The following is a 6,751-nucleotide window of genomic DNA, read 5'->3' as shown; positions in this document are numbered from 1 at the left end:
AACAACCCAGTGACCCTGGTCAGTACCAGCCTACAGAACAGTGTCTACTGGCTGAACGCTATGGGACCGTCTCTCCAGATTCTTTCCCCTGCCCTGCTCTGGCAGGGCCTGCTGGGTATTTCTGGGAGGGAAATGTGACGTGGACACAAATAGAGACCACTGCAAACGGGGGGAAAGTGGGTTAACGAGAGGTGAATACATCGCACGCAAAACACACACACACATACACACACACACACACACACACACACACAGCGCGCCAGGCCAGCAACGCATTTAGACCTCCCCACACACTAGTGATAGAACCATAGCTGGACTAGTTAACACTAACCTGACCAGACTGTTAGTACTAGTTAACACTAACCTGACCAGACAGACTGTTAGTACTAGTTAACACTGGCCAGACAGACTGTTAGTACTAGTTAACACTAACCTGACCAGACAGACTGTTAGTACTAGTTAACACTAACCTGACCAGACAGACTGTAAGTACTAGTTAACACTAACCTGACCAGACAGACTGTTAGTACTAGTTAACACTGACCAGACAGACTGTTAGTACTAGTTAACACTGACCAGACAGACTGTTAGTACTAGTTAACACTAACCTGACCAGACAGACTGTTAGTACTAGTTAACACTGACCAGACAGACTGTTAGTACTAGTTAACAATGACCAGACAGACTGTTAGTACTAGTTAACACTGACCAGACAGACTGTTAGTACTAGTTAACACTAACCTGACCAGACAGACTGTGTGTTCTGGTTCCTATCTGGTTCCTAGGGCCATCGAACACATGTCCCACTGAGATAGAGGAGTAGAGCTTGGGGGTGAGGTCTATGCCACATGCAGTCCATGTCACAGCATCAGTCCGTGTCATAGCATCAGTCCGTGTCACAGCATCAGTCCGTGTCACAGCATCAGTCCGTGTCACAGCATCAGTCCGTGTCACAAGTCCATGTCACAGCATCAGTCCATGTCACAAGTCCATGTCATAGCATCAGTCCATGTCACAAGTCCATGTCACAGCATCAGTCCATGTCACAGCATCAGTCCATGTCACAAGTCCATGTTACAGCATCAGTCCATGTCACAGCATCAGTCCATGTCACAGCATCAGTCCATGTCACAAGTTCATGTCACAGCATCAGCTCATGTCACAGCATCAGTCCATGCACCCTCCCTTATCATGGACATCAGTAAAGGTGTACTCAGCTGAGACTCTGAACAGAGACAGACAGTGTTGTTGAGCTACTTCCTCCCCCTGCATTTACATTTTAGTCATTTAGCAGACGCTGTTATCCAGAGCGACTTACAGTAGTGAACGCATACATTTCAGACATTTCATACATTTTTTCCCCCCGTACTGGTCCCCCGTGGGAATCGAACCCACAACCCTGGCATTGCAAACACCATGCTCTACCAACTGAGCCACACGGGACCCTGGACATGTACTCTGAGTCTCAGCTCTTCTCTCTGATCTGATCCCCTCCAGCCTGTATCAGACCTGCACTTCTCTCTGATCTGATCTGATCTCTCCAGCCTGTATCAGACCTGCTCTTCTCTCTGATCTGATCTGATCCCCTCCAGCCTGTATCAGACCTGCTCTTCTCTCTGATCTGATCCCTCCAGCCTGTATCAGACCTGCTCTTCTCTCTGATCTGATCTGATTTCTCCAGCCTGTATCAGACCTGCTCTTCTCTCTGATCTGATCCCCTCCAGCCTGTATCAGACCTGCTCTTCTCTCTGATCTGATCCCCTCCAGCCTGTATCAGACCTGCTCTTCTCTCTGATCTGATCCCTCCAGCCTGTATCAGACCTGCTCTTCTCTCTGATCTGATCTGATCCCTACAGCCTGTATCAGACCTGCTCTTCTCTCTGATCTGATCCCCTCCAGCCTGTATCAGACCTGCACTTCTCTCTGATCTGATCTGATCTCTCCAGCCTGTATCAGACCTGCTCTTCTCTCTGATCTGATCTGATCCCCTCCAGCCTGTATCAGACCTGCTCTTCTCTCTGATCTGATCCCTCCAGCCTGTATCAGACCTGCTCTTCTCTCTGATCTGATCTGATTTCTCCAGCCTGTATCAGACCTGCTCTTCTCTCTGATCTGATCCCCTCCAGCCTGTATCAGACCTGCTCTTCTCTCTGATCTGATCCCCTCCAGCCTGTATCAGACCTGCTCTTCTCTCTGATCTGATCCCTCCAGCCTGTATCAGACCTGCTCTTCTCTCTGATCTGATCTGATCCCTACAGCCTGTATTAGACCTGCTCTTCTCTCTGATCTGATCCCCTCCAGCCTGTATCAGACCTGCTCTTCTCTCTGATCTGATCTGATCCCCTCCAGCCTGTATCAGACCTGCTCTTCTCTCTGATCTGATCTGATCCCTACAGCCTGTATTAGACCTGCTCTTCTCTCTGATCTGATCCCTCCAGCCTGTATCAGACCGGCTCTTCTCTCTGATCTGATCTGATCCCTACAGCCTGTATTAGACCTGCTCTTCTCTCTGATCTGATCCCTCCAGCCTGTATCAGACCTGCACTTCTCTCTGATCTGATTTGATCTCTCCAGCCTGTATCAGACCTGCTCTTCTCTCTGATCTGATCTGATCCCCTCCAGCCTGTATCAGACCTGCTCTTCTCTCTGATCTGATCCCTCCAGCCTGTATCAGACCTGCTCTTCTCTCTGATCTGATCCATCCAGCATGTATCAGACCTGCTCTTCTCTCTTATCTGATCTGATCTCTCCAGCCTGTATCAGACCTGCTCTTCTCTCTGATCTGATCCCTCCAGCCTGTATCAGACCTGCTCTTCTCTCTGATCTGATCTGATCCCTCCAGTCTGTATCAGACCTGCTCTTCTCTCTGATCGGATCCCTCCAGCCTGTATCAGACCTCCTCTTCTCTCTGATCTGATCCCTCCAGCCTGTATTAGACCTGCTCTTCTCTCTGATCTGATCTGATCCCCTCCAGCCTGTATCAGACCTGCTCTTCTCTCTGATCTGATCCCTCCAGCCTGTATCAGACCTGCTCTTCTCTCTAATCTGATCTGATCCCTCCAGTCTGTATCAGACCTGCTCTTCTCTCTGATCTGATCCCTCCAGCCTGTATCAGACCTGCTCTTCTCTCTGATCTGATCTGATCCCCTCCAGCCTGTATCAGACCTGCTCTTCTCTCTGATCTGATCTGATCCCTCCAGCCTGTATCAGACCTGCTCTTCTCTCTGATCTGATCTGATCCCTCCAGCCTGTATCAGACCTCCTCTTCTCTCTGATCTGATCCCTCCAGCCTGTATCAGACCTGCTCTTCTCTCTGATCTGATCCCTCCAGCCTGTATCAGACCTGCTCTTCTCTCTGATCTGATCCCTCCAGCCTGTATCAGACCTGCTCTTCTCTCTGATCAGATCCATCCAGCCTGTATCAGACCTGCTCTTCTCTCTGATCCCTCCAGCCTGTATCAGACCTGCTCTTCTCTCTGATCTGATCTGATCCCTCCAGCCTGTATCAGACCTGCTCTTCTCTCTGATCTGATCCCTCCAGCCTGTATCAGACCTGCTCTTCTCTCTGATCTGATCCCTCCAGCCTGTATCAGATCTGCTCTTCTCTCTGATCTGATTCCCTCCAGCCTGTATCAGACCTGCTCTTCTCTCTGATCTGATCTGATCTCTCCAGCCTGTATCAGACCTGCTCTTCTCTCTGATCTGATCCCTCCAGCCTGTATCAGACCTGCTCTTCTCTCTGATCTGATCCCCTCCAGCCTGTATCAGACCTGGTCTTCTCTCTGATCTGATCTGATCCCTCCAGCCTGCATCAGAGCTGCACTTCTTTCTGATCTGATCTGATCTCTCCAGCCTGTATCAGACCTGCTCTTCTCTCTGATCTGATCTGATCCCTCCAGCCTGTATCAGACCTGCTCTTCTCTCTGATCTGATCCCTCCAGCCTGTATCAGACCTGCTCTTCTCTCTGATCTGATCTGATCCCTCCAGCCTGTATCAGACCTGCTCTTCTCTCTGATCTGATCCCTCCAGCCTGTATCAGACCTGCTCTTCTCTCTGATCTGATCCCTCCAGCCTGTATCAGATCTGCTCTTCTCTCTGATCTGATTCCCTCCAGCCTGTATCAGACCTGCTCTTCTCTCTGATCTGATCTGATCTCTCCAGCCTGTATCAGACCTGCTCTTCTCTCTGATCTGATCCCTCCAGCCTGTATCAGACCAGCTCTTCTCTCTGATCTGATCCCCTCCAGCCTGTATCAGACCTGGTCTTCTCTCTGATCTGATCTGATCCCTCCAGCCTGCATCAGACCTGCACTTCTCTCTGATCTGATCTGATATCTCCAGCCTGTATCAGACCTGCTCTTCTCTCTGATCTGATCTGATCCCTCCAGCCTGTATCAGACCTGCTCTTCTCTCTGATCTGATCTGATCCCTCCAGCCTGTATCAGACCTGCTCTTCTCTCTGATCTGATCCCCTCCAGCCTGTATCAGACCTGCTCTTCTCTCTGATATGATCCCTCAAGCCTGTATCAGACCTGCTCTTCTCTCTGATCTGATCCCTCCAGCCTGTATCAGACCTGCTCTTCTCTCTGATCTGATCCCCTCCAGCCTGTATCAGACCTGCTCTTCTCTCTGATCTGATCCCTCCAGCCTGTATCAGACCTGCTCTTCTCTCTGATCTGATCTGATCCCCTCCAGCCTGTATCAGACCTGCACTTCTCTCTGATCTGATCCCTCCAGCCTGTATCAGACCTGCTCTTCTCTCTGATCTGATCTGATCCCTCCAGTCTGTATCAGACCTGCTCTTCTCTCTGATCTGATCCCTCCAGCCTGTATCAGACCTGCTCTTCTCTCTGATCTGATCTGATCCCCTCCAGCCTGTATCAGACCTGCTCTTCTCTCTGATCTGATCCCTCCAGCCTGTATCAGACCTGCTCTTCTCTCTGATCTGATCCCTCCAGCCTGTATCAGACCTGCTCTTCTCTCTGATCAGATCCATCCAGCCTGTATCAGACCTGCTCTTCTCTCTGATCCCTCCAGCCTGTATCAGACCTGCTCTTCTCTCTGATCTGATCTGATCCCTCCAGCCTGTATCAGACCTGCTCTTCTCTCTGATCTGATCCCTCCAGCCTGTATCAGACCTGCTCTTCTCTCTGATCTGATCCCTCCAGCCTGTATCAGATCTGCTCTTCTCTCTGATCTGATTCCCTCCAGCCTGTATCAGACCTGCTCTTCTCTCTGATCTGATCTGATCTCTCCAGCCTGTATCAGACCTGCTCTTCTCTCTGATCTGATCCCTCCAGCCTGTATCAGACCTGCTCTTCTCTCTGATCTGATCTGATCCCTCCAGCCTGTATCAGACCAGCTCTTCTCTCTGATCTGATCCCCTCCAGCCTGTATCAGACCTGGTCTTCTCTCTGATCTGATCTGATCCCTCCCGCCTGCATCAGACCTGCACTTCTCTCTGATCTGATCTGATCTCTCCAGCCTGTATCAGACCTGCTCTTCTCTCTGATCTGATCTGATCCCTCCAGCCTGTATCAGACCTGCTCTTCTCTCTGATCTGATCCCTCCAGCCTGTATCAGACCTGCTCTTCTCTCTGATCTGATCTGATCCCTCCAGCCTGTATCAGACCTGCTCTTCTCTCTGATCTGATCCCTCCAGCCTGTATCAGACCTGCTCTTCTCTCTGATCTGATCCCCTCCAGCCTGTATCAGACCTGCTCTTCTCTCTGATCTGATCTGATCCCTCCAGCCTGTATCAGACCTGCTCTTCTCTCTGATCTGATCCCCTCCAGCCTGTATCAGACCTGCTCTTCTCTCTGATATGATCCCTCAAGCCTGTATCAGACCTGCTCTTCTCTCTGATCTGATCCCTCCAGCCTGTATCAGACCTGCTCTTCTCTCTGATCTGATCCCCTCCAGCCTGTATCAGACCTGCTCTTCTCTCTGATCTGATCCCTCCAGCCTGTATCAGACCTGCTCTTCTCTCTTATCTGATCTGATCCCCTCCAGCCTGTATCAGACCTGCTCTTCTCTCTGATCTGATCTGATCCCTCCAGTCTGTATCAGACCTGCTCTTCTCTCTGATCTGATCCCTCCAGCCTGTATCAGACCTGCTCTTCTCTCTGATCTGATCTGATCCCCTCCAGCCTGTATCAGACCTGCTCTTCTCTCTGATCTGATCTGATCTCTCCAGCCTGTATCAGACCTGCTCTTCTCTCTGATCTGATCTGATCTCTCCAGCCTGTATCAGACCTGCTCTTCTCTCTGATCTGATCCCTCCAGCCTGTATCAGACCTGCTCTTCTCTCTGATCTGATCTCTCCAGCCTGTATCAGACCTGCTCTTCTCTCTGTGTGGTATTAAAGCTCACTCTACTACCGAGCAGTAGCTGGCCTTATGTCTCTTAACCCCTCCACTCTGCCCTGTGGGAGGAGGCTGGGGGTTAGAGGCTGGGAGATGGAGGCTGGGGTTTAGAGGTTGGGAGATGGAGCCTGGGGATTAGAGGCTGGTAGCTGGAGGCTGGTAGCTGGAGGCTAGGGTTTAGAGGCTGGGAGCTGGAGACTGGGGGTTAGAGGCTGGGAGATGGAGGCTGTGGTTTAGAGGCTGGGAGATGGAGGCTGGGGGTTAGAGGCTGGTAGCTGGAGGCTTGGAGCTGGAGGTTGGGGTTTAGAGGCTGGGAGCTGGAGACTGGGGTTTAGAGGCTGGTTGATGGAGGCTTGGGTTTAGAGGCTGGGAGATGGAGGCTGGGG

General features: G+C 50.9%; 1 long non-coding RNA gene across 2 annotated transcripts; it reads right to left on the bottom strand.

Annotated features, from left to right (window-relative positions):
• Positions 1-2,461: 2,461 nt before the first annotated feature.
• Positions 2,462-6,292, bottom strand: LOC115181898 (uncharacterized). Of its 2 annotated transcripts, none has more exons than XR_003873549.1 (2): positions 5,892-5,930; positions 2,462-2,539 (listed from the first exon to the last, which is right to left on the bottom strand). It is a non-coding gene; the product is annotated as an uncharacterized LOC115181898 (long non-coding RNA). The 2 variants fall into 2 exon arrangements; XR_003873548.1 differs by lacking the exon at positions 5,892-5,930 and adding an exon at positions 6,256-6,292 and having other exon boundaries at positions 2,464-2,539.
• Positions 6,293-6,751: the final 459 nt, after the last annotated feature.

Source organism: Salmo trutta, unplaced genomic scaffold, assembly GCF_901001165.1.
Source record: "Salmo trutta unplaced genomic scaffold, fSalTru1.1, whole genome shotgun sequence".
Lineage (NCBI taxonomy): Eukaryota > Metazoa > Chordata > Actinopteri > Salmoniformes > Salmonidae > Salmo > Salmo trutta.
Note: the sequence above shows the minus strand (reverse complement) of the source record. Positions and strands in the feature narration are given on the sequence as shown.